Source organism: Choristoneura fumiferana, chromosome 7 (genome assembly GCF_025370935.1).
Source record: "Choristoneura fumiferana chromosome 7, NRCan_CFum_1, whole genome shotgun sequence".
Lineage (NCBI taxonomy): Eukaryota > Metazoa > Arthropoda > Insecta > Lepidoptera > Tortricidae > Choristoneura > Choristoneura fumiferana.
The window spans coordinates 16,912,593-16,935,294 of NC_133478.1; positions in this window are offsets into that span (position 1 = coordinate 16,912,593).

Here is a 22,702-nt window from a genome sequence, read left to right on the forward strand (position 1 = left end):
TGACTGTCGGACTCCTTAGACTTCTAGAATTTTGAAAGAAAGAAAGAAAGAAAGATTTATTTGGTTCCATCAGTGCCACCACCGTACAGTAATAAGACTAAAACTAATAATGGATATAATAAAGAAAAACAATATGGACGGATTCTGAAAATTAGACTGTTTTGATCGTGTCAAACGTCATTCATTTCATTACCCTCTCTGCCCTCTCACGGTTACTAAGAAGAAGGAATGACAAGTCGCAACAACTTGTAGGCAGGGTCTGGCCAGCGTCAGTTGGCACTGGAACATAGCGGCAAATTAAAAAAATATAGAATTGGCAACCCAGTTTTTAACGAAAATAAAAACCGTCAAATTTTTTTAACACTGGTAATAACACGAATGAATGGAATAAATAAAGGTGATACTTGTTAATTTTTTTATATTCAAATTAGAATAAATGGCTTAATTTGTAATGTTATAATTACACACTGTTATAGTTAGACACTGAAAACTAACAATAAAAGAATTTTGTTTTTATTTTATACTTCAACTTTTACATTTGAATCGTTATAAGAAAAGTGAACGAGCGTTGAGAAGAAAGAAAGAAGTTAATTATAAAAATGTGAAATACAAAAATAATGTTAGGTTAAATAAATCGAGTTTTATTTGTAATCAAAGTATCAACACTCATTAGAACCTATCTGCAGATGAAAGATGATCATAAAAATGTTGCTACAATTTAATTTGTTTTACATTGCTTCCTGTCGGGGTTATTTTTAGGGTTGCCAAAACAAGATTTGCTTTACATTGCTCGTGACAAGTTACACTGGCCAGGATCTAGCAAGCTAATCGTTATAAATTGTCTTGCGCGGGCGGTCGAGATCGCATGCACCATCTCTTTCTACCCTAATCCTATACCGTGTGATAGAATGAAGTGACGAAAAAGATAGTGATTCCGGGTGCGTTAAGGCCTCGGTCAGTTGTCTTTCATTTTCAATACCTAAAAGCTTTCCGAACATCATGCCTTTCAACAATGTAATAATATATAAACAAATACAAAAATAATTATTTGCTTAATATAATTCACAAGTTTCATCATCATCATCATCATCATGTCAGCCGAAAGACGTCCACTGCTGGACATAGGCCTCCCCAAGGGTCTCCACTCAGACCAATCTTGTGCTTTCCGCATCCACCGCGATCTCGCGATCTTAACCAGGTCGTCGCTCCATCTTGTTGGAGGCCTACAGACAGCTCGTCTCCCGGTCCACGAGAACCTTCTGACCCCATCGGCCATCATCGGTCATCATTCATAAGCTTACAGTTATGCCCAGCGGACCCCAAACTATGCTGAGCTGTATCTTGGGGCCCTGGAGAGCAATATGTGAAACAATACAAAAGAAACAGAATAAAGAAAATATAAGGATGTTTATTGACTGCGACGGGACCAAAGCCGCGGATCTATAGTTTAACTATAAGGCAATTTTCCGGCAAAACGGAATTATCTGTCACAATAAAAAAAAAGTTAAATGTCATCTAGCCATCAAACATGACAGCTCACAACGCATTGTCATTACAATCATAATTCACAAAGAAAGCGGAGTGAATCGTTTCGGAGCACTTTCCTCAGACAAATCAGTTTTATTGGATTTAACACAACTTTAACGATTTTCCAGCTGGCATGGGCATGACCTTAGGTAAGCGAAAGCCTTCGCGCCTGATAAGTATTAAGTAACTGCTTGCTACTATTTCATTCACAGGAAGAAAGATTCTATGGAACGCTCTCACCATGAATTTATGAATTATATTTTCAAAAAAAAAAACTTGATTGTCTTAAAAAACTTGAAACAAAAACAGGTAATTCATTCTAGCCTGAAGATACCTAGGTTGTGTATAATCAGGAATACCTACAGACTATCAGTGGCACTATTTACTATGAATCTCATAATGAATGAAAATGTACAGATCTAGTCAATTAACTAATGTTTTATTCATCGTATTTTGTCGGAAAAGTTCGTAATCTTGCTATCTTAATAAGCATAAGTAACTTCAGTCAGCTAGTTAAAAAAGCAAGATAAATACGAACTTTTCCGACAAAATACGATGGACAAACTTTAATCACTCCATCTGTACATAACATTTTGCAATAGCCACAATATTTTCCCGATTTTAATCGAATTGAAAGCATACACTGTGGCATTGCCAAGGGTATAAAAAAGTAGTCTTCTTGTGTAGTTTGTCCAGTCCATGAACTAATCTCTCTGACCACTTCTTTTTGTTAAGTTATTTCCCAATGTGTTTTTGTACCTTCGCTGCATTCCGGTTTACGCAAAAAGCCCTTTCTTAAGGTTTCTTGGCGGTCTTTTTCTTACTTTAATGATCAAGTAAGTAGATACGTGTTTGGTGGAAATACAATGGGTTTGAATGAAAGCGCTAAGCTATTTAAAATAAGGTTCGAATTGGATAATCTAACTGGTTAAAATATTCCTGGGACCGAGTGTTTTTGTTCAAAATAATAGAAACTAGTACAAAAAGATGGAAAAAGAGTTTCGACAGAGTAAAGAATACAAAACATTGCATTCTTAAGGTGTTCTTATTAGCTACTACGTCTGTTTGATTTCAAAAAAACTCGCGGAGCATAGAAAAATTAACTTAGTCATAATAATCGTTCTGATTTTAATCTTTATTTCTACAATAATGTAATCATGAAGCGAATGTAAAAAACATTCGATATGATTCCTGTTTAAAGCCACCTACTAATATATACAGTTTTCACTGTACAGTTGGACATAATGTAATGGTTCACTTTTAATATAATCAGCTGGAAAAGATCAGAGAGAGAAATAGAGAGAGAGAGAGCCACCGTATTTTACTATTTCAATTTTATGTTTAGTAAAATGTCACATTATTTGTTTTGTATTTTTATTTTGATTTGCGATTCTGTAACTAAATATACCGAAAAAAGACGATGATCCAAATGGTATTCAATTTAAATTAGATACGTGAGATTAGCCAACAAATAAGGATCGAGTCAATTTTCAATTTCATCGTGACTTTCCCTTGAGCTTGAATCCAATCCGTTCGAAAGCCTGCACAGAGCCATGCTGATTTATTATAAGTATTATCTACTCCTCCACAACAGCCAATTTGGACTTTATAAGGACTTTTTTTAAGTTTCCATTGAATCAGCTTAGGAAAAGACATACATCCTTTTGAAAAGCTGCTCCATGAGTAAACTATAATAATTGGGATAGGTAGGTACTACTTCTACTGTGTGAAACATAAAATTATTTGAACAATTATTAAAACATCGGATAGTATAAATTGCCGAATCAAAAGCCGAATGTTCTTGTAAGGCGCAGACGGTTCAATTAAAATCATCATCGAAATATATATGTTTTAATTACTTTTCCATTTTTTTTCATTTTTTTTTGATTAAGATCGGCTGTTATTATATGAATGAATTTTTTGCAACGAAATTTGTGGTTAATTTTGAAACACCTAAAAATTTTGACCACAAGAGTACCTAACCGCATTTCACTTGGTTGCAAATTATAATATCCTATATTCTAAAAACTACTTACCCCTCCAAACCATTGGTTTGCTTTTCGTCGATCTTCACGGCATTTCTTCTATTCCCGATCTCTCCGTCTTCCATGAGTTCACCTTCCTTTCCTTTGTTTCCATCGGTCACGATCCATCCAATTATGTAAGTAAAAGTAGCTCCGTTAACTGCAGTTTATTATAGCATTACATCCGTAATGTCAGAAATGATATCTTCGGTAACCTTTCGTAATAAAGGTTAGGTATGCCTATAAAATTCCGTGTAAACTCCGTTAGCTCGTTAAACCACTTAATTTCACCTTTGGCCAAAGATGTTGTTATGAATACTTCCGTTCCGTTGATGGTTTATTATATCTCCCATATATTACTTGCTTTTTCTTCCAAAGGTTCAGTTTAATGGTTTGCCGCAACTATCTGCTAATGTGTCTCTGTATCAATCACTTTAACGCTGCAATTAGTTTCTTCTTTACCATCATCATCATGTCTTTGTTATGAAACAGTTGTTTGATCACGTCATCAGAGAGAGTCGATGACGATATGGTAATGTGGCTTGTAAAAAATCTAATTTCCTTGGGTAATTTGTTTGTCACTGCTTTCCTTCTAACGATGTCAGGATGATTTCTGATGACACGTGACTGGAAAAAGAGAAAGGAATAGTGAGTCGTTGGCTGTTGTTAGTACATGACGAGGGATCGTAGATAAAAATAATTACAATGAAGCAATTGTTTACTGAAAAAAAAATACAATAGAAAAACATTTTAATTTGACGCAGATCTGCGTTGGTAGGAGAAAATTATTGGGAGATTCAGCAGTCAATGCAAAATAAAAGAAAATATAAATCATCATCATCATCTCAGCCAGTATACGTTTCATTGCAGGGCACAGGGTTCTTCTCAGAATGAGATGGCTCGGACGATAGCTTCGCAAGTGTGAGCTGGTAAATTTCAAACGTCATTAAAAAAATGAATAATTTATACAATATAATACACACTTAATGAAATTACAAAACAACAAAATGGAATCTGGGTTTATAGATTACCCTTGTTATTTTTTTAAACACTAAACTTTTGATTTCACGTGAAAGTGTTTCTTTTAACATAAAAAAGATTTTTATATTAACATTTTGCCAAAACGAGTGCGCTCCCAGAATTCAAAGTTCAACAAGTAGGTACTCATATAACGGACAGACTTAACGGATATTTACTCAAACAAAATGTTTAAAAAGAAACAGCTTGCATGCGTTGGACACACTTAAAACTACAACTAGCCGTTCCCTTGTTATTAAACTGCACAAAATTGTGAGAACAACTCAACTTGCTAAAACTGTACACATTGTGTTTTCTACATTATTATCAAGCCTCAACAATGTGCCATGACTTTTGGTAAACGTGACAGTTGTTATTACGTTATTAGTAACAAGCACTTTTGTCACACTAATGTCTTTAGCTTTCGCTGTATTTATTCCAAAAGACAGAGGTGAATACACCATAAATCTAACCTCAGAGTTATTGCAAATTCATTTTTGGCATTTTTGCTTCGCTCTGAATGACAAAGCAAATCAGCTTTTTTTATTTACCGCAGCGGTAGTCTGTTCCTTTATGTTCAGATTGCTTTAATAATTCTTACATTAGTTTGTGACAAATATCTTTCGTTTGTTACAAATTTGGTAAAAAATATTAACAGCCTATAAGGTTTAATAATATAACAATGCAATGCAATGCTACAAGAATGCTAAAAACAATATAATCAGTAGACGACTCGGTACATGGACATTATGCATTTCTCCGAGACCTTAAAGTTTTTAGGCAAACAGAATTACCTATCGCAGACGCCGTTTTTGTCCCACAAAAACAAAATCATACTAAACCATGACCCTTAACGAAAGTACCTATTCTATAAATTACGACGCCTATTACGGGATCTATATGGCTGGCTAGACCGAATTTACTTTTAAATATTCTCCTACACCGCGCCGCCGCGAAGCCGCGGTGGCCTAGTGGTTTGACTTATCGCCTCTCAAGCAGAGGGTCGTGGGTTCAAACCCCGGCTCGCACTTCTGAGTTTTTCGAAATTCATGTGCGGAATTAAATTTGAAATTGACCACGAGCTCTGCGGTGAAGGAAAACATCGTGAGGAAACCTGCACAAACCTGCGAAGCAATTCAATGGTGCGTGTGAAGTTGCCAATCCGCACTGGGCCCACGTGGGAACTATGGCCCAAGCCCTCTTGTTCTGAGAGGAGGCCTGTGCCCAGCAGTTGGACGTATATTATAGGCTGGGAAGAGATTTTCCTACACGCGTGATAGTACAGTTGTCCAGCTGAGTTGTATGTATACTATCTATACAATCCTACAAATATTATAAATACGAAAGTGTGCTTGTTTGTATGTTTGTCCGCCTTTCACGTCGAAACGGAGCGACGGTTTGACGTGATTTTTGGCATACAGATAGGTTATAGGCCAGAGAGTGACATAGGCTATTTTTATTTCGGAAAAATTCACAGTTCTCGAGGAAACAGAGCGCGATAACCGAATTCCTCGCGGGCGAAGCCGCTGGCAAAAGTTAGTAATATTATAAATGCGAAAATGTGCGTGTTTGTATGTTTGTCCGTCTTTCAGGTCGAAATGGAGCGACGGATCGACGTGATTTTTGGCAGACAGACAATTTATGGGCCAGAGAGTGACATAGGCTAATTTTTATCCCGGAACAATTCACAGTTCCCGAGGGAACAGCACGCGATAACCGAATTCCACGTGGGCGAACCCGCGGGCAAAAGCTAGTTAGCTAAAGTGTCTATGAACTCAATTTAATAAATAAATGAGAGCTTTTCCAAATATCTCTTACAGGATTAATAATTAAAATTTTCCTCGCTCCCTTTAGCTCATATTTTCATTCACTTTCGTTTATATCTCGATTAGACATATTATATTTGAACATCGGGGACACTAGACGCACGACTTGCACCGAAACGGGGACGAAAATAATAGTCAAAAGAAAATACGAGTCCATATCACGACGACGATTTTGATATAGTAATTTACTTGTTTAATGGGGTTTTAAATGGTTGTATTTATAAAACGGGTATTACATTATAATACCAAAGTTCAAAAGACCGAATTCGATAAGATCTATGTAAACAGAAGTATGAATAATGAAACTCCTAATTGTTACTTGACCGAACGTTTTGAATTCCGTATTTATTGTTTAACCAAAATATGTCTACATACCCGAAGACTTCGTCCCGTGCCGAAATTATTATACCTAAATTAAATCAAAGAGTAACATAGATTAGTAACATAATTTGGTCCTGGCGCTTCGCTGCCCGCTGCCGCGGTTCGCTCGCGTCTCTCACTCGGCTAGTCTCGTCCTCGGGATAAGAGGCATAATTTATTAATATGGTAAAGTGTCAACTTTGTCTTATTTGTTTCAATTAGCTCAGTATTTTCGCATATAACAAAGAAACAAAAGTTAACTTTTTATTTCATTGTACATTGTGGCGTAAACTGGATGCGAGTGGCAATGAATAGGCAAGACTGGAAAAGTAGAGAGGAGGCCTATGTCCGAAGACGGGCGCTATAAGGGCTGCTATAGATAGATAGATATAGACAAAAAGATAAGATAGTATGCCCGCCTCGCCTTCTTATCCATAATGCCTTTATCAAAAAAGTCTTCATCTACTAATTCAACATCTATGAGTAATGTAATGAAATGTTAATGATCATGATTATGACATGTGCGATTTTTAATTTTAATTTTTAACTGTAGTAAATTGTATGGGTTTAAAATAAAATGCCTAAATAAAGAAATGTATTATTATTATTATTTTTATTTATTTTTTTATTCTTAGGATTAGGTTTTTATAATAGTTATAAGAAGTAAAATACAGAAAAGTACATACAAAATAAAAATATTATAAAAACCTAACCTAGTTTGCCGCCGGTAACGGGGCAGGGCCCAAGCTACCGGTGGTCAGGGCCGCAGAGTGAGGAACCTCCGGACGATGCGTGCCGTGTCCAGAAGTACCGCCTTCTGTATCTGGCCCTTGATCCAGCCATCTAGCGAGAGTCTCTTGAGATGTTGGTCGAGACTCTTCGCTATTAGGCCGTTTGCCGAAACGACTATCGGGACAATGATCGTCGAGTCAACATCCCACATAGCAGTCACCTCGTGAGCCAAGTCAAGGTACTTGCTGAGTTTGTCCTTCTCGGCCTTCACGAGGTTCTCTTCATGTGGGATGGTGATGTCGACGAGCACTGCCTGGCGGTTTGATCGATCTGTCAGCACGATATCAGGTTTATTGGCTACAATAGTCCTGTCCGTGATGACAGATCGATCCCAATAGAGCGTGGCACGACCATTTTCGAGAACTGGTGCATTATTATTATTATTATAGCATCAATACTCCCGCCAAGTCAAGCGCAAAGCAAACTGCCGTTCCATCTTCCCGAACCTACCTAGAAGAGAGTTGTGAGATTCCATACGACTCGGCTATTATTTGTGTATACTCAGTGTGCTCAGGCATTATTTGTAGTAAGTATGCGTTATAATAACGATTACTTCTATCAGTCTTTTCAACAGCACAAGCAGTAAAGTTCTGATGAAAGTTTACATACAGATAGTTTATTACCCGGTTTAAAAATAGTTATTTATGCAACTGAATCTTAACAAAGGGCCATTGAGGCACGAGTGCGAGTTTATGACATGAGGCGAAGCATAAATACGCATGAGTGTCTCAATGGCTGATTATGAATAGTTGCATACATTACTTTTTGTACTAGCTCAAACATAAACAATTAATAAATACTTACATAACGGACAATAAATGAATTTTTCGATTTTAAAGGTAGAAAATTACTGCTCACTTCCATTGCCGGCTGTTTTATTTCTGGCGGCGTCATCATTTCTGCGTCACTTAATTCACCAAAGTCACACATTCTCACAGATAAAAAGTCATTAAATAGTGATTAACTCTTTTATTTCTTTTAATTTTCAAGAGCTCCGTGCAAAAGCAAAAGAAATCCCGCTATTTTGAAACGTTTTTTTTTATATTTGCCGTGCATCGTGCATGCCGTGAATTCCTTATTCAATAATTGTTTATGTAAACATATTTTAATTAATCTCTAAAGTCGATTCAATAATTAAGTAAATAAAATAGAATGGTTGAAGTTTTTTTTTGTTTTAAGTCCCGCCATTTGCAGTGCGCAAAAGAACATTGTGAAACGTTTCACAATGAAATGTCAAAGTTGCGATCACACAATGCACCTCATTGGATTACCGATAGCGGTATCGATAGCAGCACATTGTAAGTAGTACCTACGCGAGTAGAAAAAGGATTATTTTTATTCCGGAAACTCATCCGCAGCAAAGCTATAAATAAACTCTTCATAAAGTAGAACAGCTAGTTAGTCTTAAATAAATCTGACTTTCCCTAACCTCTAATTTACAAACAAATCAAGAAACAGTTTAAGTGGCTGCTTTAATAAAGTTTAACGACAAAGGCGCTATAAATGCAAAGTGCATTCGCGACGCCACAATGTAATAAGCGATCGCGATGGCCTATGCACCTCCAGCGATGTGCCACTTTCTATGGACAAAGGATTATAACCTCTTGCGATGCACTTGCAGGAAGACTAATAAAAATGTAATTTGTAAAGACTTTCATAGTTTAAATTGGCCTGCAGCATCAATGGCACATACTTTGGGACGGATAGATTGTTAATTAAATAGCTGAAAGTCTGATAGCTGTTAGTACAGAATCGAGAGTAGAATCCATGTGGAATCTATTACACGTATTTAATAGCAGGTGGTATGTGTTGTGATAAATCCTTTATATTTTACTGTGTCCATTATAAAGTGACGAATGCAGCATACAGCATACGCGAATTAAATGTCTTGGCGAGGTTGCATACTAAGTACGAGTATTTAGATAATACTGGCCGTTTTTCTGACAGTTTGATTTTCTTTTAAAAAGTGCGAGGCGCAACTGACATTTCGTCACTACTTTGAAAAAATCTTGTATCTAAAATCAATATGTCAACAAAATTGAACCTTAACATAATGTTCATAAAGTTCACTCAGAAAAAATTTTTTTTAGGATTTTAGGTTAGTTTATTATTTTTTATTCTTTTTAATTACATATATTTTGGTAATTTAATGACAGTGTTTAGTTTAATTTAATTTAATTTTATTAATTGATTTAATTTAGTTTGAATTAATTTTAATTTTGTAATTTGACATGTACAGTATCTGACATTGATAAATTGAAACAAATAAAACAAACAAACAAACTATAAACATCGCACGGGACTCGTCGGATTTCTTCGTTTTCCTGAAGGTACCTCGTTGAGTTTCTTGCCGGATTCTTCTCAACAGAGGTTTTTCCGAACCAGTGGTAGATTTTTTTTTTGACATTCATAAGTGCTTGTTATAGCCTAAATTGAATAAAGATATTTTGACTTTGACTTTGTTCAAATGAGAAAGGATAGGAAACCCGATCTTTTCTTTTGTTTCGAGTTTGGGACGACATTAGCACTTAGAACTTGCCATGAATGAGTAGATAATTCAATCCCCTGATAGGATAGGACGAACTTACCTTACTACATACAACCACTTAATCTTGATCTCAGATTCGTATCAAGATTACTAAGAATCGTGATAAACAATGTTAATGAAAATAACGGTATGCTTGGGAATATGAACGTAAGTTTTTTTTATGTCAAATAGCTGGCAAACGAGCATGCGGGTCACCTGATGGTGAGTGATCACCGCCGCCCATGGACACCTACAGCATTATTAGGACTGCGGGTGCGTTGCCGGCCTAAAAGGGGGCTAAAGGGGGAGGGAGGAGGTGGGGAAGGCGCACAAACAAGGGAGTACATAGTGCATTCGACAACTCCCAAATTTGCTATAATATAGTTTTATATTACCTACTATGAAAATAAAAGTGTTAACCCGCGACTTCACACGCGTAAACTTTTAAACCCAGCAGTTGATTGAAATTTCAGGATTTGACTCAATCCTCACGGGACTTTACAAATATTATATTTGAGGTTTCATCCATTCCCGTGGGAATGTCGAGATAAAAATTACCCTATGTATGTATTATTCCAGACTAGACGTCCAGCTATCTACCTACCAAACTTCATTCAAAACCGTCTAGCTGTGTGGACTAATAAAAAAATTCCCGTGGGAATTCCCAAAAATTTAATCATGGTCTTCAATAACCTCCGTGCCAATTTTGATGACTGAACCTAGCGGTCGAGATTTCAATATTTTAATCAGATCCCGTGGGAATATCGGGATAAAAATTAGTATAACATTTCATACCAATGCGCTTAGATATCTATCACGCTAGGTTTGGACCCAGCAAACAAACCTGATATCCTTTTCTAACAAATATGCGAGAAAGGGATAAACGCATTACATCTGCGATAAATGCATGCACAAAAGAAATGTACGGAGAGAGCGTTTCTTAGTAAAATTATGATCTTGCATATGTATGATATTGTACTGATTGGGATAATTACCTGACGATTCTTTGGTTTAATAAAGTGCCTGTTAGTGGTTATAATGGACGTTTTATTTTAATCAGACTATTAAAAGATTTAATGGCGGATGTAACATGAATGGTTCGACGCGGTTGTAAGTTTTTATTGTAATTTTAACGCATGCGATTTGTTTTAAGGTACAGTAGAACTTTATGATAGGGTTTGGCAGATTATTGCTTTGACTAGAAAGTTTCATTTAACAGTGTGGGGGTCGCTGTGTTTTTGTTTATTTTTGCCTTCTGAGGTCGCATTTTAATTATCTTTAAAAAATTACACGTTGCTTTGAGAATTAAATCGCTGAAGTTGCGTTGGGCTGGCCACGTCTGTCGCAGGACCGATGAACGGTGGAGCAGGCGAGTCCTCGAATGGAGACCATGGACGGGAAAACATAGTGTGGGGCGTCCTGAGGCACGATGGACGCGATGACCTTAAGAGGGTCGCTGGCGATGGATGGATACTGGGGGCTGAAGACAGTGTTGTGGCGCGCCATGGAAGAGGCCTATGTCCAGCAGTGGACTGTTATAGGCTGATGATGATGATGATGAAAAAATTGAATGCTTTATTATTATGTAAGTATTTTTACACGCTTTTATTTAACTTGCAGTGTTTGTTTTTAAGTTTGTCAAGGACAAATTTCACTAATTGAATTTCATCTACTACTTAACAATTCGCCTAGATCTATTCGAATTTCGGTATACATAGGAGTAATATTGTAGTTCAGGAGTCAATGTAAATCTACAATTTCAAAAAATCGGAAAACCCGACTGCCCTAAAAAAAGACAAGTTGACAAAGAAAATTCCCAAAGAGGACCAAAAGAAATAGAGATACATACCTGCATACAAACAAAACCCTCCTTCGGGCAGTCGATTGAAAAGGACAGTTAGCATAAAAAGTTAGTTTTAAAAATATTTACAAAAATTTCTTAGTAATTTTTTAATAATGAGAATTAAAACTGGCCGCGTGTAAAACTGTCATTTTTAAAAAGCAGCAAAATGACGCTGACAAAACACGTTTATTGCATATGGCATGTTTGTTGTTACGTTAAAACAGTCAAAGACAAATACAATTCAGTGAATAGTGTTTTGTGTGTGTATTTTGTCGGATACAGTCGCATCTTGCTTTCTTAATTAGTAAAAAATAACCTACTGAAATTTTCTGAAGTTAATTGAGAAATCAAAATAATACAAACTCGTCGACAAAATACGATGGAAAAACATTATTCACTGGATCTGTACTCTTTTAAAATTTCAAGTTCCTACTTACATTTAAATAACCTAAAGCCGAGTTTAGACTTGCAAGAAAAATCGTGCAAGTTGCATTACATTGCGAGGCCGTAAAGCCAACGAGTTTTTATATAGTGGTTAATCGAGCGCCGCAATGAAAATGAAAAATGAAAAATATTTATTGTTGTTAATTAAGACATCTTTACATAAGTACATGTACTAACATTTGAGATGCAATGTAATGCAACTTGCACGATTTTTCTTGCAAGTCTAAACTCCGCTTTACAAATTAATAAAAGTTGAAAACCCAATCGTCATTTCAAAGTTCGATACCCCAAAAACAGCTGAATCGCTTTTAATGAAATATAGCTGAAAACTACCGCAAAGAAACTACGATCCCACAGACAGACAGACATTGACATCAAACTAGTAACACCCTCTTTTTCGGTCAGGGGTTGAAAACAGGCTTTTGACAGATATACGAGTCTAGAGAAAGGAGCTGCGCTCATTGGCGCCTTTGGTTGTGGAACGCTAAAAATATTACAATGTAACATAAAAAGTGCATTTTGAAGTTGCACTTTACGTGGCTTAGATCGTTGCAGCAGCTCGCTGTGCCGATGGTAATCGCTTAACGACCGTAATTGAGTCAGTAATTGCGGTGGCACGGTTTACTCTAACCAGTCTCCGTGACAGTTTATACAAAGAAATAAAAAATAATAATGATGTTGTGACCCTGTGTCATAAAAACCCATCCAGAATATTTTAGTGGATGATTGGACAAATTCTTAGCTAATTTAAGATGACAAATTCGACTTAATAAATTCCACTTGACCCCATACATCCCTGTATTTTTTTTCTTTAACTTTATACTGTAATTTACGTATATGTATTTTGTTTGTAATTGTTTGTTTTACTTTATTTTGAAAAAATGACTTTCTGACAAGTTTCTCGCGGCGCATTCTTCTTGGCAATGATGGTCTTTCCGAAAGCGCTGGTAGTTACAATTGTACATTGATATGGAACTCCAAAAAAGAATGACTCTATCAATCATGTACCCCAGTGTTCCATGTTTTGATAAAAACGTATTAATTACTGTAGGCAGATATTGGGTAATAGTTAGAAATAAAAGTAAAAAATATTTTTTAAATCCAGCTTTTATTTGTGCTCTAAAAAGAAAATACACATTTTGTTCATCAAACCAATCAACTCATTACATAACACAATCTATATGATATAAAAGCTTGTCGCGAGATTTACTTATGTGTAGCGACACTGTGAAACGTTTGTGTATTATCAAACCTTTTTTCGTAAATCTCGCGCCAGGCTTTTATATCTGTCGGCGGCTGATCGTAAAATCCGTCACATCACGATATGCCTAAAAGTTGGCCAGGCATGTCACGATGTGCCTGAGAAACAATACGGCAGATCGATTAGAGCAACGCATCCGTCGATATTCCTAGCTCTATAACGGGCACATCGTGATATCCCGAAAAAAAGAAAAAAAAACATGATTTGCCTAAACGTCACTAGGCAAATCGTTAAACGTTGAGTTTTGATCGATAGCGGATGTCCCTTAGCCAATTTCATGGCGCCATTTCACGATACGCCTAGGAATTTCGTGATTTGGCGGATTTTAAGATCGGCCGCCGACATATCAAATAAATTGTGCTGTAATAAGTTGATTGGTTCAGGGAACCTAATCTATATTTTCTTTTTTTTTAGTATAAATAAAAGCTTGTTGGACTCTTCCTAACGAATCATTTAACCCCCATTCCGCTTGACGGGAATTTTTGTAACAACCTGTATATGCGAGAATGATTGTATAAAAGAAGCTAATTATATGAGTCACTACCAATGTATCTCAATTAAAAGCCCAAACTACTGGATTGAGGAAGTTGATATTTTCCACATCCAAAAAATCCATCTGTCTGACTGTCTGTAGTCAAATCTTGCAAGTTAAATTTGACCAACTTTGAGTTGTCTGATTGACTTGAAGTTTAGAATACTTATGTAAATTGCGTGACAATACAATAATTTAGTAGTGACATCCTGGTAGTCTAGCCAGAATCGTCTCCGCAGGACGGAACTCTTCAACGGTTAATAGCATCGACTTGAAATTTGGTATGCAAGTGTAGTTTGGGTGGCAATGCAAGTACAATCAACAAAAAGTACAGTCAGCAAAAAAGTATTTAAAATGTTTTTTTTTATGGTTAGGTCATTTTTTCTTCCCTTGATCGGATAGGCGAGCACTAAAGACAGTTTTTTTTTTAAGTTCAACCTTTAAATAGGACATAATAGAGGAATGGTTGTATGGAAAATCAGAAGCTGCACTGAAGCTGGGTCCATATTGGTTCGCATAATTGTTGAAAGTCATCCCACTAATATTATAAATGCGAAAGTTTGTAAGTCTGTTTGTTTGTTGCTTCATCACGTCTAAACCGTTGAACTGATTTAGATGAAATTCGGTATATAGATAGTTTGAGTCCCGGGGAAGGACATAGGATTGTTTTTATCCCGGAAAATAGCATAGTTCCCGCGGGATAGCGATAACCGAATTATACGCGGACGGAGTCGCGGGTAACGGCTAGTAATTTATGATGTAAAGTTTGTCCTAATTTTTTATTTGTTATAATTTTGTTCTTTGAATCCAATAATTGTTCAGAATTATTATAAAACAAACATAACTTAGGTTATAAAGTTGTACAAGAATTACTATTTAATTTCTGAAAAACATATTTTCGCCGGGAAAAACAAAAAAAATTATGACAAATATTACATTATAACTTTCAAAGTTCTACGACTAGAAGCGCACTCACTAAAGCTATTTATTTACAAATAAATAATAATGACATAATATTGTTCATGGTTTTCAATGAAAACTAAACTAATGGTTCTTGAAAACAAGTAGGAGATTACCCAGTTTAATCCCCTTATACTATACCTAGTGCCATCCACGAAGACGCGTGATTTTGTCAAAATTAGACATTAATGACATTGTTATAAGAACCATGGCACGCGTCATCGTGAACGGCTCTACCTATATCTACATCTACCTATCATTAGTTTATTTACATGGATTTTATGAAATAAATAAGTTCGTCAAATACTTACTCCGAAAACTGCTAAACAAACAATGTTTTTTTTTTTTTTTTTTAAATAGGTATACAAACTCACCAAAAACAAATCGACACCAAATAACAAGCACTTAACGTCATTCACAATCCAAATTTGAAAAAAAAACTGTCCACATGCACTTATAAAACATTTTTTTAAAACACTCACGTCTGCATTCCACTCTTGCAGTTATCGCAATGGTGGTCTCTCTGAGCCATGCTTCGTGCTATACCAGTACTTTAAACTATAGTTAACCTTGACAGCTCAAAGCAGAGCACATTTTACTATAGCATTCGAAAGCATAGTTCACTTTCCAGTATTCACTATGTGGGGTTTGTTTTGATACCTTAAGTTTTTTCAACTTTCGTTGCTGAATTTTAAATTGAATTCGTAGAAATAAATTGCGTGCACGCATTTTGATTAAGTTTTTGTGCCCTACGTTATTGAATTACATGGGCTATTGAAAAGGGTATTGGAGTTTTAAAAAAGTGTTTTGTGTTTTGAGCCTTTTGCAATTTGGTCACAGACAGACGTGAAGATTTCTAACGTAGGTATCTAATATAATGTAAATTGCTAAGAAATTTTGAAATGGTCCCGATTTTAGATGGGATTGAATGGGTTTTTAAAACTACTAGACTTATGTATCTTTCGTTTAAGTTTTTATTAAAAAAAATTGAGGCAGTCGGATTTTTTCACACAGAAAACATACCCTATTATGCTAAATTAATGTCAACATTAGAACAATAAATTGTCATGTTACTATTATACTGATCTCATATGCTAATTATGGAAATCTGAAGCAGTGAGAGTAGGGAATACACATAATTACATATTTTACCAATTCGATTCACTGGTTACCGTAGTATCTTATCGCATTAAAAGAAGTAGTGTGTTCGCAGAAGCATCGTCATGTCACAGACTTTGCTCATTACGACAAAGTTGTATAGAGGTCTAAGTACCAATACTTCACACCCACACACTGAATTAATTTTAAAAGATGGGAGTGTCTACCTTGAAGCATTAACGACAAGAGATCATATAGCGTTCCTTCTCCTCTGACAAAAACGGGCCAAGAGCGTGTCAGACACGTCCGAAATAGTAAAATAACAGTACGTAACATTTTTCTAAGGATTTCGTATTTTGTACAGAATATTTCAAGTTTAAGTATATTTTAATGAAAATTTGCACTTTAAAGTTGAATATTTTGCAAACAAATCACTGAATCGATAAATCGTTTTAGCAATGGTTTTAAAAGACCTATACAACAATATCCCACACTACAAGATTGGATGAGAAATAAAAATCACCCCCACTTTACATCTATGGGAGGTACTCTAAAAATTTTTTTTTTAATTTTTATTGTACCAATTTGTAGGCATACTTTACATATTATATATTCGTGCAAAATTACAGCTTTATAGACAGACAAACATGCCGAAACTATAAGGGTTCCGTTTTTGCCATTTTGGCTACGAAACCCTATAAAGACAAATAACCATAGGTTTAATTGAAATATTATTTATATATAACGAGAATAAATCGAAGCAAACAATAAACTTGCCAAAAACAATAGGTACTCTATTTATGTCCGCTCAAAAGTCTTCAGTTAATACAGTAATCTACCATCATCTCCAAATGTCAAAAAACAATTATATATCTTACTTTTGTGATATTCTTTTGTGACGTCATTTGATAGACAATTTTATTCTTGTTCTCTTTTGATAAATTTAATGTTAATTTATTTAGATTGATATCTTTATAAATAATTACGTTATTTTTTATAACATTATTAAAATACCAAAAATAAACTATATTTTTTGGTTTTATTTTGATTTTATGTTTTTTTTTTGTTAAATATAGCACTTAGTTAATATTGTACACTATTTTAAGGTTTAAGATTTTTTTCAATTGAAAATGAATTTGTTTTGACAAATTATTTTGCATGGGCTACTTAGAAATGGGCTTGACTAAAAGTTTCATTTTATACTTTTCAAGCCTCACCTCATGCATTGACAATAATGGCAAATATTTAGTTTTGTGTATTTTTCGCACTTGCGTGACAAATCTGTTGAAATCTAACAACTTTTGACATAAGACGTCTTTTATGTATTTGCATACCTCGCCCCCAACGAAAACTAGCAGCAGAATTTGGATTCAAGGGATACTTGAGGTAACTCTCGTGATAAGTGCTTCGTGATACGCCTACACAAATCAATATTAGTCCATAACTTAGAAAATGTCTATCGTGCTCTTAAAATAACAGTAAGTAAGTACTAGAGCGTTAATCATATCACTGCGAGAAATTATTAAGAATATTTAATTTTGTTTGCTATACAAGTAGAAATTGTGTACTTAACGAAACGTGAAAAGCTTAGTCAGAATACAAGGTTATAACAAAATAAATGAAAACCTGTCACCCCAAAATTACGTTTTAATTTTAAGTTAGTTAATTGCATTTATTTTGGAATACTTCTATTATTTAAAAAAAATATTCGTGTGTTTTGCTTTGTCAGTAATTCTACTTAATTTCAGACCAGTTGCGCTTCACCGTTTTTAGAAGAAAATCAAACTGGACAAATGTGATGCCGTCTCTGTTTATTCGAACAAAACAAACAGAGACGGCATCATATTTATCCGTCAAATAAAATTATTCAATGGGTGGTGAAACAGGGGCTTAATCTAATTAGACTAGGCACAATAAAAATGGGTTTAAAACCACAGGCACAACCTGATTTATTTAAAACATAATGTAATCGATTCTATTCTCGATTCTGAGCAAACTACTTTTTGGTCTTCAGTTATTAAATTAACAACATGTATAGCGTTCATCATCATCATCATCATCCCAGCCTATATACGTCCCACTGCTGGGCACAGGCCTCCTCTCAGAACAAGAGGGCTTGGGCCATAGTTCCCACGCGGGCCCAGTGCGGATTGGGAACTTCACACACACCATTGAATTGCTTCGCAGGTTTGTGCAGGTTTCCTCACGATGTTTTCCTTCACCGCAAAGCTCGTGGTAAATTTCAAATGTAATTCCGCACATGAATTTCGAAAAACTCAGAGTTGCGAGCCGGGGTTTGAACCCACGACCCTCTGCTTGAGAGGCGATAGGTCAAACCACTAGGCCACCACGGCTTTTTTGCATAGCGTTATTCTTAATTTAATGTGACTATTATGTAAATCCTTGCCAAAATATATGTTCTTATAGTTAGTAAGCTACTTCGCAATTGGCAAGTTGTCTGTCACTGTGGTAAGGCCTTTAATCAACAGTGTACGTTTTCAGGCTGATGCAACTTTATGCAACTAACCCTAAGTTCGATGTCATTTAGCGCTATGGTTGTATAGATATTCACGCAGCCTATATTTTTTTTTCAGCACCCAGCCATCTTACAGAGTTTAGTGTTTGAAATGCAATAAAGCTATATCGAGGGCACACAATTATGGTGAGAACTTGGTCCATTGTGCCTTGTTCTTTAACTATGGGAAAGTATCGTTCCATACAAAAACCTCGTTGTGGCAAACGCTTCTTAGGGTGTAATTTTTTAGTGATTTGTAACACGGGTCAACGAATTTGATGCTATCTTGTTAGCTTTCAAATTCAATTTAATTTTGAATTGGATGGTAAATCATTGAAATTTTCAAACACCTCTTTTCAAAACTTTTTGTATTACTTTTTAACTAAAAATTATTTCAACATTATTTTTCGAACCAACGACCGTCTGCTTGAGAGGCCACAGGTTAAACCACTAGGCTACCATGGCTTACTTACATTACTGTTTTATCAGTACCGAGTGCAAAGAAAAAAAAGTGAACAAATTTTGCTTAAACTTACGAGTAAATGTACAGTAGGTAATTAACACATATTGAAAAAAAAAACTGAAAGAAATTGTGGAGCCCGGAATCTTCGGCGGATATAATATATAACTGATTAATAAATTTATTGAAGTTAAATAATTCTTAGCGGAAACACAATAAAATTAGAATAAAAAAATCTGAAGTGTCGACAATTAAAAACACGATGAGAAAAATTAGTAAGAGTTAAAATTATGACTGAAAATATTAGAAAAATGATCGGATAAACAATTTTATGACAGTTTTTTTTTATGAATCCTGCGCTAACCTCAGTAGCGTTGCTAACCTGTCGGAAGGCGAAGCCATCGTACGACATCAGCCTAAAAGGAGCCATACCGCTGCTTAAAAAACGATGACGGTACGGAATCGCAGTGACGCATATGTTGCACGAATATATATGTTAACTATGCCGATAAAATGGCCGACAATAAAAAGTACAAAAAACAATTTTTTAGAGTAGTCTGGGATAGACGTAAAGTGGGGGTGATTTTTTTCTCACATCCAACCTTCTAGTGTGGGGTATCGTTGGATAGGTCTTTAAAAACAAATAGGGGGTTGCTAAAAAAATCGATTTAGTGATTTGATTATAAAGTGAAATTCATCAATACAAGGAAAACTAAGTAATATAACGTAAAGTTTGCTTGAGAATTATTAGTAGTTTAAGAGTAAATAGCAGCCTAAGGTATAAAATATACCTAAACTTGGAAGATTCCGTATAAAATACGAAATCCTTATAAAAATATTACTTACTTTTTTCGTAATGGTTACGGAACCCTATTTTGGGCGTGTACGACACGCTCTTGGCCGGTTTTTATTGCATGCTCTCCCCACTGCTGCATACGCAAACGGTGCGGAATCGCAGTGACGTTCTGTAAATGTCACGGATTTTGTTCGGTAAAGTCCTGACGTGCGATTCCGTATTTTAAGCAGCAGTGGAGAGCATGCAATAAAAACGGCGCGCATATGATGCGTCACTGCGATTCCAAACCGTCACCGTTTTTTAAGCAGCGGTGTGGCTGCTCCATTATTCTGCAAATAGTTTTAATACCTACTTACATGTTAATCAGACGCCAATCGAGTTTCGCACAGCTCTGTGTGATTAGAGTATTTTCCCGTTCACAAAATACGTCTCGATCGCGTTCGCGTTAAAATTTCAATTTGTATGGAAACATGGACAGCGCCTCTAGAGGAAAGTTTGCACAACAACTTTTGTGAGTGTAGGTTTGCCTTTGCTACGTAAACTATTTCGTCCGCGTATCGTAACGTAACGAAAACGGGTGACGACGCCGCACCGTGGACATGTGGCGGCTACGTATCGACGATCGAACGCTCGATTTACGTCTTCGAATAGTAAACGAATGTTTTGTGAAAACTCCACACTAGAGGCACTGTACCACTACCATGAGTTTACAGTGACCGTACTCGATAGCGACGGCGTAAATTATTTGTAGAGGCGCTGTACAATTATCCATACGAATAATTTACGCCGTCGCTATCGAGTACGGTCACTGTAAACTCATGGTAGTGGTACTGGCCCTCAACGCGTGCGCTGAATCTGATTATGGAGAATTCGCTTTCTATGACTTTGTGTGCGCTGCACGTTGTATACTATATTAACATTGAATCTAGCATGCTATACTGAAAGTTGTGTTACTATATCCTTAGACTCCCTAGGGGTTCACATTTTCTGTAGAAAAAGAAATAATTCTGCTGCTGTTATGTTACTGAGATACAGAAACTTGCCTTGCCAGAGAAACTGTCATGAAATATGTCCACATTTATTTGGCCAAATTAAGATGTTAATATGTGAGAACGGATACAAAATTCAGATCTGTTGTCAAGAAGACATTAATATCTAAGGCGTATTATAAAGTGAATGTTTATATCATGGACAGGGATATTTGGTAATAATTCCAAATAGCGAATCTACTTTGTTAAAAATAAAGTTGTGTTAAATACTTGTGTGTGTGATCATTTAATAATAATTATTGTAAATCGGTATATAAAAAAAAATACCTCGTTGAGTTTCGTGCCGGATTCCTCTCAACAGACAGAGGTTTTTCCGAACCGGTGGTAGATTTATTTTGACATTCATAAGTGCTTGTTATAGCCTAAATTGAATAAAGATATTTTGACTTTGGCTTTGAGAAGTTCTTTTATTTTATGAAACTGCAAATACACTGCGAATACCAACATTTTTTATCTTTGATGTAACAATATATTCAGAAAACTACCATCTTGCATTGGATAATTTGGATAATGATACGCCTTCACACAAGTCTGTAGTCTAGTTCAAATGCCGTCATTTGGTTAAGTAACTCTTAACAAAAGTTTATTGTTAACTTAACCGTGATTGAGAAGAAATCGTATCTTATTCGATTCAAAATCTCTTAATATAAAACGATGACGCTGCATTTAATCTGTAACAAAACACAGCGTGACATACAGACGGATAAACTAGAAAACATACAAACAATCTAAAGATACATGCTTTTAACAAGATACCTACCCAAAAAGTAGGTAGACCGGGGACAATAGAAACACGTCATGACTGAAACAAGTCAAATTTCTCGAAAACTATAATACTACGGGTATGACGCAACACTCAGAACACGCGGTCGGCCACGGCCGGAATCCCCGACCAATAGCGCTCGAGCGACCGAGCAGCGTGACTTGTCGAGAAGCCATCGAAATTTTTCGCAGTCAAAAGTAACTATTTGTGATCTACTTTGTTTCTTATAACTTTGTTTACTCTTGTATTTTGACTGATTAAATTATTGGAGGGTTATAGTAAAGGAATAAACGCGTGTTTTTGATTGTATGGATCAGCTTTAGAGTGTCTTTGATGAGTAATATTTGACCTTGAATTAAAAAATGTGATGTGGGGACGGTAGAAACAACTTGCTGTGTGACGATTGAAACGTTTCTATCGTCCACGCGTTTTAATCGTCCCCAAAAGTAACCCATTTCAAATATAAGGAGGTTCTGTGTTTGATGCACATGCTGTTCACAAACATTTCTAACATTTCTGGCTATTTTGGGCCCAGTTAAAAATATTTTATTAGTAGTGTCAAATAAAACCGCTAAATAATAAAAATTTATTGAATCAGGCGTTACTTTGCGGAGGTCCATATCAATGAACTAAAATAATTTCCTTGCTCACCCGCGACCTTACGATAGCTAAGCTTATGCAAAATATGCGTGTTCATGCAGTTCCTCCACCTCCACACTGTAAGAACACACACAAATCACACAAACCCATCTATCACCACCACCACACTACACTGACGCGTTCGCATATTTTGCATAAGCTTAGCTATCGTAAGGTCGCGGGAGCAAGGAAATTATTTTAGTTCATTAAATAAAATACTTTTTAATATATTTTTCAAAGGATTATAAAAAACGCACATCAAAAAAAAT